This window comes from Cygnus atratus, chromosome 27 (genome assembly GCF_013377495.2).
Source record: "Cygnus atratus isolate AKBS03 ecotype Queensland, Australia chromosome 27, CAtr_DNAZoo_HiC_assembly, whole genome shotgun sequence".
NCBI lineage: Eukaryota > Metazoa > Chordata > Aves > Anseriformes > Anatidae > Cygnus > Cygnus atratus.
In genome coordinates, this window is record NC_066388.1 from 1,430,941 (window position 1) to 1,448,702 (window position 17,762).

At 37.3% G+C, this 17,762-nt stretch overlaps 1 protein-coding gene across 1 annotated transcript in view; it reads right to left on the reverse strand.

The window, feature by feature from the left end:
- UNC5D (unc-5 netrin receptor D) overlaps nucleotides 1-17,762 on the reverse strand; it is a 296,261-nt gene that overhangs the window by 200,217 nt on the left and 78,282 nt on the right. Inside the window, exons 5-8 of the mRNA XM_035562690.2 lie at nucleotides 8,424-9,560; nucleotides 6,103-6,264; nucleotides 5,402-5,543; nucleotides 2,262-2,430 (exon numbers count right to left, since the gene is read on the reverse strand). The gene's annotated coding sequence lies outside the window, so the exon portion shown is untranslated. The remainder of the gene's footprint in view (nucleotides 1-2,261; nucleotides 2,431-5,401; nucleotides 5,544-6,102; nucleotides 6,265-8,423; nucleotides 9,561-17,762) is intronic.

The window sequence follows — 17,762 nt, forward strand, 5'->3', positions numbered from 1 at the left end:
GACAATGATCATCTGTAAAGTGCATGTCAGCTTGACCCAGGAGAAAAGGTTGCTAGATGGTGTTTTAAGCTGCATGGAAATAGGTCAATCAGCTATATCAGTGATAAAGCAATCAGACTGGGACCATTCAAGTTCCTAAAGTGTTTTTCTAATTGTATTGAATACATTCAGATTAGCAAGGCAGCATCAGCAACTGTGAAAAGCAGAAGAGCAGCTCTTACTGAAAATTCTTGAATAATCAAGCACTGAGTACAATGACTGACAGGTTCTTTTTCTACATATGCATATATGGAACTTAGTGTAAAACTTAGCAGAGATGTACAAAGATGTAGACTGAGTCACAAATGAAAACAGGAATCAGTATATATTTCCCTTATTTCTGGATAGTTTAATTCAAACTGCTTAAATGTATTTCCTGTTTTCATTGTTCCACAAAGGACGCTTACCCTGGTCATAAACCTGCTGCAAAGCAATACCCCACCATGTTCACTGTGATTTCCAATCTCTGTTCAATAATCTGGTATTACCAGCATGGGCTACATCAGTGATGAGCATCATTATAAGAATGCCTGTGGAAGATGTGACTCAGTCCTTCAGGCACCAGACTTTTGTTGAGTCTAGCCTGCTCAACCCCCCACTATACTGAGCATCAAAATAATAAACAGTGTGGAAAAGAGATCTAGTCACCACCTGTTTGACATGAAATTTCTAGGAACTGTTCTGATATATTTTATACCTGCAACAATTTTTCTCTATTTTTGTGCATTTCAGTTCTCTAATCTGTAAAATGGTGAGCATATCACCTCAGAAAAAAATTGTAAGGACTTAATGAAATGTTTATCAAAATTGACTTATATTTGCAAATCAAACTTCGGTTTACAAAACTGTTTAATTATTGCTTTTTAAGCTAAACAATAGTATTTCAGTAGTACTTAATGACTCCAGCATAAATCATTGGAGTAGGTCTTGTGCATTTAATATTTTAGAACATAGATTCTGCCCCCAAATAATTTACAACCGGAACAAGCGAGACAAAAGGACATTTTACTGACCCTATATCAAAGGTATGTTTGATGACGAGTCAGAGTAGTATGCCCAAGACTACAGGAAACTGTTGCCCTAGAGGCCCACTTCTGCATCTTTACAATAAAACCTGCCTCTTTTCTGCTATTAGGAATGTGGTATTCTTGACTTAATGAGGTCCATAAAGTTAAAATCTTTTGAGGATATTTTGGAAATATAACCATTGAAATCTTCTTTAACAAGGAGAAAAATGTGCTACACCTGAATTTATAGCCATTACCAGTGCACCGTACTTTAAATATTTCCAAACCCTTTTCTCTTAGAACTTTACAACTCAGTTTTCATAATGGTTCAGTAAATATAAACTATATATACATATATGTCTACAAGAGCCCCACTACCAGAATCCCACTAGCAAAACTAATATTACATTGCAAATATGGTCAGTAGGAGAGGGCAGTAAAACAGATTACCATATATAACTGTCTCTCAGAAACCAATTTGACTTTTATTATGCTCCTGAATGAAATGATTACATGATCTATAGAATATTGAGCCTTGTGATGATTCAGGACAGAAAGGCATTATGCTGTATCATTTATGTTTATCTAGTTATTGTCTCCTTACTAAGTATTACACTTTAGGAGTACAGAAGACTGCAATGCTCAGCTATACTGCTGTGATTAAATAATTGCTTACCGGGCTGCAGACATGGTCTAAAACATTTGCTTATTCTCAAGGTGTGAGTTTCTAACAGACAGCGAAGACTCACCTCTTTATTATGGTGAACTGGGTGCTGCACTTTATATATTTCCTATATAAATAGGAAATGATTTTGATTACCAGAACTGCAAACTCTTGCAGAAAATCATGTAGCCAGAGGTCTGTGTTTGTATCTGCCCAGAGGCATAACATCCAACAGAACTATACACTGATGGATCATCTACGGTGAAGATCAGATCCACCACTGTCTTTTTGCCCTCACCCAAGAAATGAAGTACCCAGAAGCTCTAACATTCAGTTCCAGCCTTGAAAAACAGTACAAGTGCTTTATCTTCTTGGTTAAGCTAACATATTCAAGCACTGATGCATGCATGGAGTTGAATGAATCCTGAACTAGATATTTCAATATATAAAATGACTTTAGGGTGATCAGACAAACTTCACGTTGACTTTCATTTCAAAAAATGTGAACATCACAAGACTTAATTTACGGTAAATAAACTGATAAGAATTACCTGTGAAATGCAGTTTTAGTTCAGCCACTGCTTGCTCAGAAGGCCTGCAATAACACGCATGCAGAAATCAAGGTTGTTTTTACTTTGTCTTCACTATCAGGTACCTCATCAGGATCACACGGTACTATCTGTTGTGCCAGCATTCAGCCTCCTTGCCATTTGAAATCATCTGCAAAACCAAAACATGTTCTCAAGCCAAATAAATCTTTAATAGCTGGAGTCAGCAATGTCGTCTCAATGTGCACATAACAATGTCTGGCTCTCTCAGAAACCAATGCTAGAAAACCATAGAGAAGCGCATAAGTCAGTCTTGGAATTTGCCACCATTCATGTGAAACAAATGTGTTGCTCTGCACCCTCAACAGCAACGTACTTTTCAAAAATAGCCCATGGCAAAATTTCCAAGAAAAAGTAAACCAGCTACCACACAAAGCTGCCTTTGGCAGGAGGCTTTTGATTTCATGTCTTTGAAAAAAAACATTATACTCCATGAAAGAGAAAGATGTAATACCTGCCAAAAGAAAGTATTCTTGTTCCTTCCTCACAAATCCCATACATATGTGCAAATTCATCAAAGTATACATCTTAGTAACACAATTTCATCAGATCTTAAGAGGCCATTTTTCAATAAATAAAAACAGATTTGATTTTTTTTTTCTTCACAGAAGCAGAAGGGTCAAAGTGTTTCAGCAGCAAAATCTTAAACAACCCTCCAACCCAAGCCATTCTATGATTCTGATTCTTTTAGACACGTCTTGTAGACAGAATTTCTCCTGAAAAGGAAGGTGGAACACTAATTTCTCAGGCTGTATAAATGACATACATTTTTGTTGCAGAGAGGAAGTAAAGCAAAGATGAGCTTTAACTGGTACAAAAGAATGGTGTTTGCTCCCCTAACAAATACAGATTTCATCCAGTAGGAATGCAGGCTCTTAGGAGCAAGGATATAGGATGCATATTTCTGCATAAACCACTGATATTGCCACCTTCAAGTTTCTGAAATATATTAATTAACATCATTTGAAACATAAAAATAACAATAGCACAGAAAAGATAAAAAATATTTCAAAGAAACTAAACTGACTTGGATCTTATTTTTCTGTACAAATCCAATAGCTTATCCTAAATGAAATGCTAACTTGGAAAATCATATAGTTCTTAAGTTTTATGACAAAATTGCATCCTTTATTTCAGTTATTGACTGGTAAATTCTACATAAAAATGAATTTAATGTAAGGCACGACATTTAATTTATTAGAGTGGTATGTAGTACTGCAAATAGTGACATAACATTTTTCCCATCCATCTTTGCAGTGAGGGTCAAGTCCTGCTCTTCTTTGTACCGCTAAAATCTACATTAGTTCCAGTGGAAATAATAGACTATTCCAGGTTCCTATCACTGAGTTTAAAAAGGAATGTGGGGCCCCTTCTGACTTGAGTATATATCAATCTAGTTTAGAAATTATTTTTTTAATGAAATACAATATATTGTAATGTCATATGTTGTGCAATATAGAACCTCAGAATGGGAAAGCAGTTTTAACAAGTGAAATTTAGAATTAATGTTGTAATTGGGGAATATAAATGAAGTGTCATTCAGTCACTAGAGAACTGTTATTTTGGTAGATATTGTATAACAATCTATATCTCTTTTTTTACCCAGCTACAAAGTACAAACTCTGAAGGACTCAAAGCCTTTTTAGAAATCCAATTTGTGTAAAGCAAGGTAGAAAAGCTTAAAAAAAAAAAAACAACCCACAAACCTTGCTATTCAAAGCATGAATGCCCCCTTCAACCTAGTATTTCTATTGAATTTATAGACTCTTCTTATGAATACATGTCGGGCAGTCTGGCATGCTGCTAGGTTAAGGGTTCTCCCATCTATTGATCTCAGTACAATAAGGAGTAATCAGAGCCACTGAAATTTGATTTCTATGTGATGGAAATGTGCTGAATCATAGCTTATTGTTACACCCGTGTGTTTCAGAAACATTTATAAAATGGGTAAAAGAAGGGCTAAATCAAATCATATTCAATGCATGCAGGAAATGTCTTTAGAAGGCACTGAAGGGTCACCAAAAACAAACCCTGTATGGAGAAAGAAACCCTAAAATAAAAATTAGAAACAGTGGGAGTAGCAGAAATATACAGAAAAAAAAAATCTCAGAAAAAAAAGGGCTAAATTCTAATTAAATAAAGTTTTTAAGATCAGAGTTATAAATATATATGTGAACTATATCATCTCAGGCAGACGCAATTACCTGTTTTAGAGTTGCAGTTAGTTACACTGATGAATTTGGTTTACTTCAAGTCCTATACCAGAAAGGGGCTGTGAACTTAGTTCTCACTGCTGCAAATAAGAGCTGAAGGTGTTTGGCAATTTGCAAATTCAGTCCAAAGACAGAGAGCACAGTTGACAGCACCTTCTGATACAAAAAACTTATTGGTGCAAGACTGGGATGGCAGCTAATGGAATGAATGCCGCTGCACAATGAGGAAGACAAATTCCAACCCAAATGAGTGTGATGAAAGCTATCGAAACATTTCATATCTGTTCCCACCATGATAAATACTACATACATGCCAGTAAATTATGTACATATTAGATTAGTTATTAGATTAGAAAACAGCAAAGAGTTTTCATTGATATCGGGACTACACAAAATCTATCCAAAACCACCTGTAGAAAGGTTTCAGATGCTGAATACACGTCACTGAAACAGCAGAGGCCAGGTGACATCACCACAATGAGGAGGTGAGGAATTAGTAAGGTACACGATGTATTTAGTGACATAGCTAGAGAAATTAGCAAGTGACTAACCTGCTATATGAGTATGTGTTTATGAATACAAATACAGACATCTATAAGAAGTATGCACCTATATAGGAGAGGGATATAAGACAGCTTGTCTCTTATATAGAGCTAGCTGCGGGTATAAATCTAGTACAAATTATTTCAAATCTACAAAACCAGATCACTGTGAAAAAAGAGTTAACAAATGCAGCATCTCCCCCACACTGAATGAGTCTCATTTTAATGCAAAAACTAAGCTTTAGTTTTCATTTAAAAATTCAAGCAGGTTTAAAAACACAGTCTGTTCTTAAAACGTAAAAGCACAAATAGTATCTCCATTACTTACCCATTACTTCTGTTCCTTCCTCTGAGCTCGGTTAGGGTGTATAAATACTTCATGAGAATTTTATTTATAGAGTCTCAAATAAAGTGAAGCTTTGAAACCAAAAATACTAACTCCAGGCTCTCCTGGTATAATAATTGGTTGCCTGTAAGTATAAGAGTTAGTTGAAAAGTATATATTTGTATCATAAAACACAATTTAAGTTAAAATGAAAAATGTGGATTTTAAAAGTTGAAGGCAATCATTTAAAAACAAACAAACAATAAGCTCAGCTGCATCTAAGAATAACAAAAATAACATTGGTTTCTTTTGTGCCAGACTGACAAATCTGATCATCTACAGAATGATTTGAGAAACATCCTGGGTGACAAAGAGGATTAATATTTTTGTTAATAATGTTGTTGCAATTATGTATTAGTGGGGGTATCACAATGACACTGTAAATTAAATACTATTAATTAGCTGCTATGTTCCACCCTGGAGATGGCATCATTTCAGAAACTGCTGACAAGAAAACTAATGAATGTCAGCTTAGCTTAGTTGATAGCTTCTGTGGTCTAGATATCTGCCCAACAGGGGCTAGATTTGAATCAGCTGGGTCACTTTGCAAAAGCCACGCATTCACTTAGGTCTTAAAATTCAAGGGGTATGGGGCAATGCATCAAGGCCTGTTTCTCACAGAGCTCCCCACTGCCCTTACATACCGTCGATTAACAAACAGCCCCAGACTCCTGGCACGATCAGCAGTGCCACACATCTGCCTTGGCATGAGTGCTCCTCGTGGTCAGCCAGCTCCTTGGATCCAAGTACTCAGGGAAAGAGGGAAGGTGATTTAGGGAAGCCAAAGTCCGTGGGCAGCAAAATCCCTAGGCAGGGAAAGAAGGGAAGGAAATTCACAGGCCTGGCCAGGAAGGCAGAACCCCAGCCTTCCAAGAGCATCCCATTTTAACCTTGATACTTAGCATAACAACTCATTTCTCTAAGTCCATTACTAGCAGTGAGGAAGACCAACAAAGCACGCTATCAGCACGCTGCCTTGCCTTTGGCTGCATTTCCAGTGAGTAGTAAAACCGCCGAGTGGCTGAGATAAACACACCAGACATCCCGAGCTCACCAGCAGGGATTCAAACCTGCAGCTCGGGCTGGCAGCACATCCAGATGCTCTCCTCGCTCCTCAACCCAAAGCACACTCGGGCAGGTCAGCTCCTCTGGCTCCTCTAGAAAAGGGTAGCCAAAGTCTGCGAGCCAGCCGGAGTGTGTCCTGTAATTAACTCTTCCATGAACAAGTACTCCTTGCTATTTGTTGAGAGTATTTGCTATACATTTGTGAGATTACAAACCCAACCAAAAAAAAAAAAAAACACATCAGTCTATTTCATTTTGTGGCGTGAAATAAACGCAGCTCTATTTAACTATAAAACAGCTTAAAATAAAAGAGGTGGGTGTTGGCATTTTTGCCTCTTGCAAAATGATTATGAAATTAACCTTTTATTTGATAACATACAGAGAATAGATTGGAAAGTGAATGTGCATATGACTCAGAGTAAAGATTCCAACCTGTCTGTGGATTTGAGCAAGAAAATACTAAAGGGACCAGGGAGCGGCAGAGGAAAGAGCAGCCTGAGGGGAAGTCCACACCTTACCCTGAGGGATGAACGAAGCCTGGAGAGTCACATCCAAACCAAAACTATCACATTCTGTTAGCAAGAATGCTATCAGCACTGAACAAATCATAGCATCTCTGCTCTTTTACCCCCCAAAGAGAAATCCATTGTAATGTTGAGCTCCTGGGGCCTGGCTGGCGAGCTTTAGGCCTGCTGTTGTCTGAGGCCTCCTCTTCCCAGTCAGCAGAGCCCAGGTAGAGCCTGGAGCACCCAACTCTGAGGGGAAAAAAATACAAAACAGTGGAATCTGTGGCCTATGGGGCATAGAATCACAGCATCATAGAATGGCCTGGGTTGAAAAGGCCCTTAAAGATCATCTAGTTTCAACCCCCCTGCTCTGGCAGGGTTGCCAACCACTAGAGCAGGCTGCCCGCAGCCACATCCAGCCTGGCCTTGAATGCATCCTGGGGACTCTGCTCATGCACAGGAGGTGAAGGCCTGGCAGGGCAGCCTCCAGCCTCCATCTCCAGTCCTTAACAGCAACAACATCATGTGCAATGCATATCGCAGACTGCGTAACCACCCGCATGTTTAATGTTCTGCTCCCTTTGAAAGGCCACTGTCAGCTTTTAAAAACAGGCTGCCGTTTTTATAATCACTGCTGTATTTTCTCGCCATACTTTGCGCGAGACATCATTGTGCTGCCCAGAACCAGCGATGGCACTGCATGCTGCCTGCGCTTGGTCCTGTACTTTGTTTTCATGAGATTAGATAATTGATTGTGCTCTTCCTGGGAGTGAGTCAGAGCCCATCAAGACAATTGCTCGAGCTTCAAAGGGCTTTGTAGAAAGAAATCCCATGTATTGATCTGCTCAGCAAAACAGGGCTTTCAGCATTGAGAACTGCAGATTTCCCAAACAATTTTTCAAAGGGACAAGAGAACAGACCAACTTTGAAGGCATTTGTGGAAAGGCTGCTATTCCAGAAGTCCAAGTTTTTAGTCAGCTCTGCAACATTTTGTTTTCAGTTTATTCTTTTGGGAAGAAACAAAGAATTCTTTTGGGAAGAGCAAGAAACTCTCCTATTTTCCGTTTGGAAGTAGCAGTTATTAAATAGTTTATAAATAGCTAATGAAAATGAAAACTCCACGTGTCATTATTCTGTTGACTTTGGAAAACAAAACCAAAAGATTTGTGTTTCTCCAACATGGTGGAACTAGCACTGTAATGGGAGAGGGAAAAGTTGTACCACTCCTTTGCAGAGGTTAAGCAGGCAGACAAGGAAGACTTTGGTAAATATATCAGAATGTCCTTAAGTCTCAATTTTGCCACTATATTTATTCATAGAGCTGTACCAATGGAAAAGCAACAGAAGTTTCTCAGAGACATGAGGGTTTGAAAGACAGACATCACATTAGATACCTTGTCCTTTTTTAGGCACTACGATACACATCTCTTCAGATGCAAGAGCACATCTTCTCTTCACTTTTTTACTAAGGTGATGTGATCTTCATTCATTGGATTGTTTTCAAACAGTCTTCTGCGTATTCTCTTTCTTGAGAGCGTACAAAGTGATCTCTTTAGCATACTGCATGCACCAGGAGAGAACATAGGTGTTCTGTGCTTCTTGGGAAAAACTGGAAACACTTAATTCAATTTTCTCGAGTATAACTGTTTTCCTTTAAAAATTAAGTTGGATATATGCAGTAAGTAGATGTAAATTATTTAATTCCTATTTTATTCTGTTTTCTTAATTTTGTAGTGTTCTCTTCCCCCCAACACCTCCTTAAAAAAAAAAAAAAGCAACAACAACAAAATAACAAGTAGGTATCAGGACTGTTAATAATTGATGAAGCATTTGTAAACCCTTAGCAAATGAACAGTCAAGTGACACATGAATAAAACATTTGAAAAAAGTCTAACAGCATTCTGAAGCTGAGCGTATTATTCTAAAGCAGCCTGCATGTAGTATGAAAAGAAAGGCTGGGGAAAGTGCTGGACCTCTGCTTTACTTGCATATGTTCGGTAGGGAAGGTTGTGTGGAAGGGGTCTTTAATAGTTATTTGGTTCAAAATACTTTCCACAGGTTTCACAACAGCTGGTATCTCATTCTTTCAGTAACGGTTCCTTTGTATAGTTTCTGCATTGCTCTATTTCTTAATAGTTACTGTGAGATTAATACACTCCCTAGCGTTGATGTTATACTGATACAAAGGCTCTTTTATTGGCATTACTTACTTCTCACAATTTATTGAAGCAATATTATGTTAGTACTATTTCACTGTTATTTCACCATAATGCTTTTGCATTGTTCTATACACACAAATCTCTGTCTGCTGCTTCATACATACCACAGTAAGTGAAAAAGACACAATGGAAATAATGCATGCATGAAATACAGAATGCAGTGACTAATAAAAAGGTCTGAAATCAACATGACCATGACCTGGATTTCACTTGAGTGGTGGTAGCCGACAAAGTACCCACTGTTCTCCTTTGCAGAGAGCACCTTCCTCATTCCTGCCATCAAATAAACAGGATGTTTCACTGCATCAGATTCTGAACAAAGGGATAAGAGGATGCATCAGCTTTCAAACAATAGCAGTAAGATTTCATCATAGTGTCAATGAAAGAAGATTTAATTAATTTGCTTTACCTGTCTTGGCTTGCACTAGACAAACAGAAGAGGACTTTTACTGAAGAATATTAAATGTGAAGTTTTAAGAAGAAATTGCTGCATATTGTCAAGCTTGTTAGTTGCTATGGATGGGAGTGAATCAAAAATCCAGCTCTAAACTCCTCCATTCTTGACTTCAGAGAACTGATGGATATTGAAATACATCTTTAAGGCAGAAAACCAGTGGATTTATACTGGGAAAAACCATCACACAGGAATTCTGATGCTATGTTACTGTTTGGCTGATTATTTTTTTTTTTCCAAATGGACAATCATATTTAGATGTAGCCTGCAGAGTTTAAAAAGTGTTCTTTCTGAGATTCACACACACACATTTCTGTTGAAAAGCTTTGCAGCCATACAGCACATAATTATCATTGCTGTTTCCTCTAAAAGGTCATCAGAAGCTCACAAGGTGGTGCTTCCATTCTGCACCAGTTACACTCCTTTCCTTTTGTGTTTCCATTTGCAAGTTATAGATTTCCTATACATTTCAATTACAGTCTTCCCCCACCTCATTTAAATACGTTGCTGGAGTAACAAAGGTTTAACAGAGAGACTGCAGAAATAATTATGTGATAACTAGTCTTTCAGTGGGGGCATTAAATATGACTTTCACAGGGTAGGCATTGGCAAAGGATGGGGAGATGGAGGAAGAACTGACTGAGCTCATGCAGTTTTGATTAGAAGTCAGAAACCATGTTTAGCTGTCAAAGATACTGTTAGGGAAAGTTACCACAAAGGAATAAAAGGATGGAAGAAGAAAAGAATCTCCCTTTCTCAGGAATGTTTGTACATTTTAAATGACAGTTTGAACTGCAGAAAACGCTTGACTGAATCTTGCATTATTATCTTTTTACTTCAGCTCTAATACAAAAAGGGTGGTGAGGAGAATGTCCTGATGATCCTGTCATTAGAGTCACTAGATCACAAACTGGTAATTCTAATAAAAGCAGCTAGAGAGAGGATAATAAATATATGACTCCAAGTTCTGCTTTTTAAAGCACTTAAATAAAATTTTCATGTCGAATTTATTGTCTAATATCAAGTTAGGGGGAAGGGTTTATGCACCATTAAACAAGCAGATCCTCACTTTTTTCTTTCCTTTTTTTTTTTTTTTAAATCAAGTAGACTGAAATCAGATTCCAGTTGTGATAAATTAACTGGTTTACGTAGCCAGTTAATAGCAGGTCCACGTTAACATGAAGTAACTGACAGTCCACAAAGTAATTGCAAGCTGATTTCTTTTTTTTTTTTTTTTTTTTTTACCACTTTCTTTACTGTAGTTACAGGTCTTGCCAACCTTTGTTGTATTGCATAGCATCTCAGAAAACATAAATAGAATGAGAGGCAATGTTAATATGTTGTTTGGATATTTTTCTAGTTGTTTGATGGAAGCCCAAGGAAATGCTTTGCTATGATAAATGCCACACGCTACTGTAATGCAAATGAATGCTCTAATAATGGCAAGGAACTGCCTTATGAAAGGAGTGTGTTACAGGTTAAATTAACTCATTACAGTAACAATTTCCTCAAGAATCTTTAAACCCTTATGGTTAGGTTTTCAAACTGGCTAGGAATTTCAGTATTTTAGCCAGCACTCACAGCCTTGAGCCCTTCAACGTACAGCTGCCATGGGATTTCTTACAGGACCTTTGCAGGAAGGTGAATTTCCCTCAGTGTGTACTTTATGACCCGAATCACACAGTATATTCATTGCTCTTGATTTTATTTTTTTTAGTTCTCCCTTCACGGGTCTGGAATGCTACTGGCTTTTCGGTTAGCATCTTAGTTCAGATGAGGAGTGTGCTTTAGAAGTTAATTGCCTGATCATCTTTATTTCCTATGCTTTGGTTCACACATGGAGTGGTCTCAGAGTGTGTAAACTAAAGAGGTTACAAAGCCTTCCTCTTGTATCTGGGGAGACTGGAGATAAGACACAGTTCATAGATTTAGAAAGGCCATAACAGCCATTATGATCCAGACAGCCTGACCTCTACAGAACAGGCCAGACAACGCTGCGAGACGATTTCCCTGTAAACCAGATGAAAATGCCTGAGAGACACACAGCATTTCTATTTAAAGAACACAGGTGCCAATTAACCACACCAGCTCTACATAAATTATTCAAGTCACTCATTATCCTCACTGTTAAAAAAAAAAAAAAAAAAAGACAGTTGATCCCCCCAGATTATTATTTTTACAGGATCAGAAGTAAGAGAGTTCCACAATGCCTGAAACGTAGCCCTACACACAAAGTCTGTTGCCATCTCCATCTGGGTGGACCTAGCACGGTCCCACAGATGCTCTTGAAGTTCCTCTGCACTCACCCTGTGTAAGTGAGCAAACTACAGCCCCAAACCAGATTTTGTCTCCAGCACCACTGAAAGCGTTATTCTCTCTCCAGGCAGTTTCTCAGTGAACATTTACTAACACAATATTTTACAATTAGCAGTTGTTCCATTACATATTCAGGAAAGATAGTAAGCAGGTATAAATCTTTGCTTTCACCTCCATCAGTATTTCTGTCCCTGTCTGTCTCTTTAATTGCTATTGACTACAGAAGGTATTTTTTCATTGAGGCATGAGGTAAAGTGATATTGATTACAGTAAATGAACTTTTCTGTAGTTAGAGTCAATTGGGAAGGTACAGAGAAGAAACTGCAAGCATGTTTATGTTCTACATGAGTAAAATTCCTCTTTAGAAACTCTCTGACCTAGTTCCTCGTGCTTGACTAAAAGACTGTTTGACATAAACCCACATTTCTCCTGTTTAATGCAAAAAAAATCTAAGGCTGGAGTTTAGACAGAATGAAAATCAGCTGCGTTTACTTGATGTATTGAAATAGAAGAGAAGGAAATTAGAAACAAAGCAACTTTAACTTTTAATCTCTCACATAAGGAGCTTTTGCTTTTTTTTTTTTTTAAATCACAACTGCATATTTCATTCTGGAGAAATAGTGGTGTGAAAACAAAGAAATCCCTATCAGCAATATACTTGATTTTATATATCTCCTGGTACATAGTGCCACATTCAACTTGGTTTGTGATTGAAAAAGTGCAAGGATGTAGGCACCTGCCACAATTCATCGGTGTGTTTGAAATATTCAGGAGGCAGAGAACGTTGCTCCCCATTTCAGTGCACTTAACATGTGTGACCAAGTCACTTTCATCACAGCTCTGCGTAAGCCTTATTAATTTAAGCACTTTATAAACTAAAAAATACCATTCCTTGGATCAAAAGTAGCATAAAATACTAATTTACTTATTCAACAGCACCATGTAAACATCCTACCTGATGGCTTACACATAAACAGACAGAAAGACAACTGGTAGTAGAAAGAAAAGTGTCTTTTTTTTTTCATATTAGCTAAAGCGCATAGGATAAATGACATAACTCAGCATCCGTGCTTAAATTATATACTTTGTTTGGGTTGTGTGCCTAGATCTGTGAATTCAGAAGAATTCTGTGGCTATGCCAGAGGTTTCTGGGGGTGCACGATCCTCTCACCTTCCAAGGCTTGATCCAGGGAAGGCATTGCAGTTCGCTCTTACATTTAATTAAGCCTCATCTTTCTAGAACTGTGCCAATACACTCGATAAACACTCCTCACAGTTTTGCCTTAATGCCTTTGAAGCTATTTGCTAAAACAGTGACTTAACTCATGTTTTTCTATTTTATTTTTCTCAGGGAATGTTTTTAACAGCACCTGTTTGCTTACTGATTAAACATTGCCTTTCATTGCAGAGTCTATAGTACAGATGTAGGAATAGGAAAAATACATCATGACAAAACCTACTTGCTAAACTAATTTACAGTAAAACAATAATTCAGGCAATGAGATTTATTCCTTTTTATTATTTTATTAAATCTGTCATTGTACTTCCTTTGCTATTTTTATTATTTTATATTTATCGTCCTCATGGTTCTATTTACTTCAACAGTATTCTCTCCATTACATCATTTATGCTGTATTTTCAAAATTTGATTATATTATATATTTTAACATGTCATTTTACTTAACTGTTTTTCAACATTGACCTACTTATGGCAATTTTACTATGTTTCTTGCTTCCCTCCTCCTATTTCTTCTCTTTATTACTTTACCATGTTTATGCGTGTGTTTCTCTGCATTACAGCTTTATGTAGATTTTTGGTCTTTTTTTTTTTTCATATGGCAAAGCAAATTTTCCTCCTTTATTGTGATCAAGGTATTATTACTCACCCTTTACCTAACTCTAGCCTCAGCCAGCAACTAAATTACTGCAGTTAAACGTTAGTGCTTCTGATTGTCTTTCTACCATTTGCCTTTCTTTTCAGTTCAATTTTAACTTTTACAGGCAGGACACCAGGAGCTGAACCAGGGACCCTAAGAAGCCATTTAGTTTTATCTACCTGGTAATATTTAAAAAAAAAGAAAAAAAAAGAAAGTTAAGAACATACTAGCATTTCAGTTCTTATAATGTACATGGGGGTAATATACTTCTAAAAAATCATCAGCAATTCTTAAATCTTTGCAGCTTCCCCTCCCACCTGTCATCCTGTTGACACTGGACTGGGACGTGTTGGTTTTCACGTAGATCACTGTGGAGGAGTGGAAGTCTTCAAACCTCTTAACTGCTCAATTCATAAAATTTGTAGGGAGCAAAAACAAGGAGAAAAAAGGGGCTACTCTCTCTCATTTTATAAGTGATGACAGCTGGTGGGAATTGGTCTCCTGAGCTTCACTTTTAAATTAACAGGAATCAAAAGCACTTCCTTTCCCTAATAGATTACAGTCCTCCTTGATCAGGTTCCTGTATTTACATTCAATAACATATTCTCCTTTCAGAGGCTCTGTGGAGATTTTTTTATGGAAACATCAATAGTTTCTACCTCTCTCTGGACTCATTTAGTCTGTTTACAAAACACTATCAAATGTCGGTATCTCATCTGTGATTCATTTCCTGACATTTAATGATTGTTCTGTAAATCACTTACCCAAAGAAAAGAAAAAGTGTAACAAGATTTTTAAAATATTGGTGATGTTATAATTATTTTCCACTTAATCTTATGAAGCCCCTTGGTGCTGTTAAAGGAAACCTGAATGGAAAACACTACAAATATGTCTCTTAAATGTTAGCTACAGCCAGAGGAATGGAAGATTTATAACCAGGCTTAGAAGTGTATTTATATGGAATGTAGTAATCGTAACATTACATTTTATAATGTTTTTCATCCAAGTAGATCGTAACACACTCTTTGCTCATAAGGAACAAAGGTACTTAAGGCACTTTTTATCCCGTTGCAGAATGAACAGCAATTGTGTGGCAAGACACTTTCAGATACATGGAAGGGAGTAAAATGACACCCAGAGTTGGACATAGGGGCAATCAAAGGCTTTCTAACAAGAAGCAGCTGTTACTATTGGTTCTCCTAAGTCACTTGAAAATGGTGTTGGAATTTTCAATGATGGAAAAATAAGTCAGGTTGAAGCTCAGTATTTCACAGTGGCTCAGAAATTCACACTGGGTTTAGATATTAATAAAGCTTAATAATTAGTACTTACAGACCCATTTTAAAATGTATTGTTATTTTTCTCGGTTTCGCACATTCACTTCTAAGTGCTTTTGCTTTCTTGTAAACATGTAGATTAGACAAACTATGCAAGGATGAAAGGGACATGGCAATTCAGCAGAAATTACTTTGGTCCTGATTACTTGGAAGGATAAGAAAATTGCTACCCTGTTTTGGTTTTTAATCTTGATAGGGGACATTCGAAGCGGTAAAGCTGCCCGTCTCCAGCCCCAGGACCTTACTGAAACAACTACAAAACCACCAGAAGAACTGTCAGTGTAAGGGACATGGCTATATGAAGATAACATACATGATTTGCCTTTTGGAAATCAAAGCCCAGGATAAAGTATTAGATATTTTCTTCCCCTCTGTCCTTTCTCTGTTTATCAAGGGCTGCAGACTGAGTATAAAGAGCTGGCCTTTAGGGCATCTTTATGCAAAGAAAATCCAACACTAGGAAAAATAGTTTGCAGGATTTTTTCATTATTATTATTTGACTATCATTAAGTGAAGTGAGAGTGAAAGATGTAAATAACTTGACTAATTTATAATCACTGCGAAAATTCAGCACTGGAAGGAAAATTCCTTTGTGAGTGTATTTTAGTATTATGTCAAATTATGTTTTGAGTCCATACTAGGCTTCTCAATTATTTCTAGAAGGGCAGAGAGACAAGATAGCTTCTAAACATGCAAACCACACCATCACATCAATATAACCACAAACATCTGTAGGGAATACATCTGTCCTCACCTAGCATAAGTTGAATACTCAAGCTACAAGTAAACTTCCATCACTCCTTCAAGTTTTTTCTTCAAAATATTTCACTTATAATGCTATTTGCTCTTCTGTGATACCTTTCATCTAAAATCTTAAAGTGCTTTGCAGGCATTAATTAATTAAGCCTCAAGCTGCACCTGGGAATCAGGAAAGCCTTTATAATCATTTCATGGCACAGCTAAATGGTTTGTACAAAGTCGCACAAAATCATTCCGACCATGGCTCCATGGTCGTTAGCGCTGAATGAATTCTCTGTCAGATTAACCCAATGCTGCTATTATTTGGATCAGTTGTGGCTCATTTTCAAAATACCAGAGTACATGATATGGAGCTTATGCCAGCTATATACTTTTTAGGACAGCTTTATGCCATTTGCAGGATCACTGACTATATTTGATCCAGCATGAAGTATTTGGGGAACAGAAGGAAAACCACATTCGCTCCCACAGCAGGAGGTTTCTTCAGTTCACAACCAGTGTGCAGTGCACATAAAGGGCATCGTTTCTTTTTCCTGTGCTGAGCTTTGCAAGGCTAGGAGACAGAAAGCTGCAATGAAATGACTGCCTGGATCCGTAGTCCCTGAAGTCCATGAAAACACAGTCGTTAAGTTGATTTTAAAAGATACAGTGCACAGACATCCCAGATTCACATGTGGGCACCTCACAGGACTTGTTATGAGAAAAGGTTACTGGAGCTTACATCCTTATTCTTTTATCACACGGCATAAGGATGTGTGAGGAACACAGAGGAAAAGTACAGAACAGAGGTAGGCATCTTCCTTCCAATTTTCAACCTGAAATCGAATTGTTTTCAAGTACTTTATGCTATTTCTAGAAAAGCATAACTTGGAAACAGGAATGACAGTTCATTCTGACATGGCATAAAGCAAAGCATTTGGCTTCATCACCTTCACAAGTGATAGTTAAACAGAGGCGCCTAACTTATATACCCTGATCGAACTTTAAGCACCTGTGACAGTGCTCAGACTGAAGGTGATGGGGGAAACTGTGATAACTCAAATTATCAAGCTTGTCGCAGCTTGGGTATCCAGTTTTTTGAATGAATATACAGACAAGCTGCAAAACCAAGCCAGGATAGATTGGCTGCTAAAAATACACAAAATCTTTACAGGAGCAGTTGGCTTCTCCCTTCTTTCTTAGGTCTTATATATACATATCTGTTAGTGTGGGTACTACCATTTGCTAAAAACCTAACCTGCAAAAAAACATACAACCAAATTAAGATAGAATATGAGTCTAGCAAGCTTTACACTACTAGATTTCCCAATATTGTAGCAGAGATCAGATTTTCCCCCTATAATTCACTAAGTCTTTTTTTCCAAGCTCTGCAATGTGACTCTAAATGTACTAACAATTTCCAAGTCATCTGCTGGAACTAGCGCAACATGTTGTACATGCAAATCTGGCTTTCAAAGGTTTACTTTTGCTTTAATCACCAGCACTAAAAGGACCTAGTGTTTCCCTTTCATCTGGCAGCAAATTAATTATAAAAGCTATATGGTAATATTAATATTGTCTTACTGTAGATCAATGGTTTTACTACCTTTGATTCTAGTATTATGCATTTGATGGCAAAAACAAGATATATAAATCTAAAAATTTCAAGGTGATAATTCAGGTAAAGATTTAAATAGAAATGTTTTATCTTTTAATCTGTTGACTCATTTTAAAGTTCAAAAATGCAGTCTCCTTCAGCTCACCATTATGAAAATAATTTAAACTAAATGTA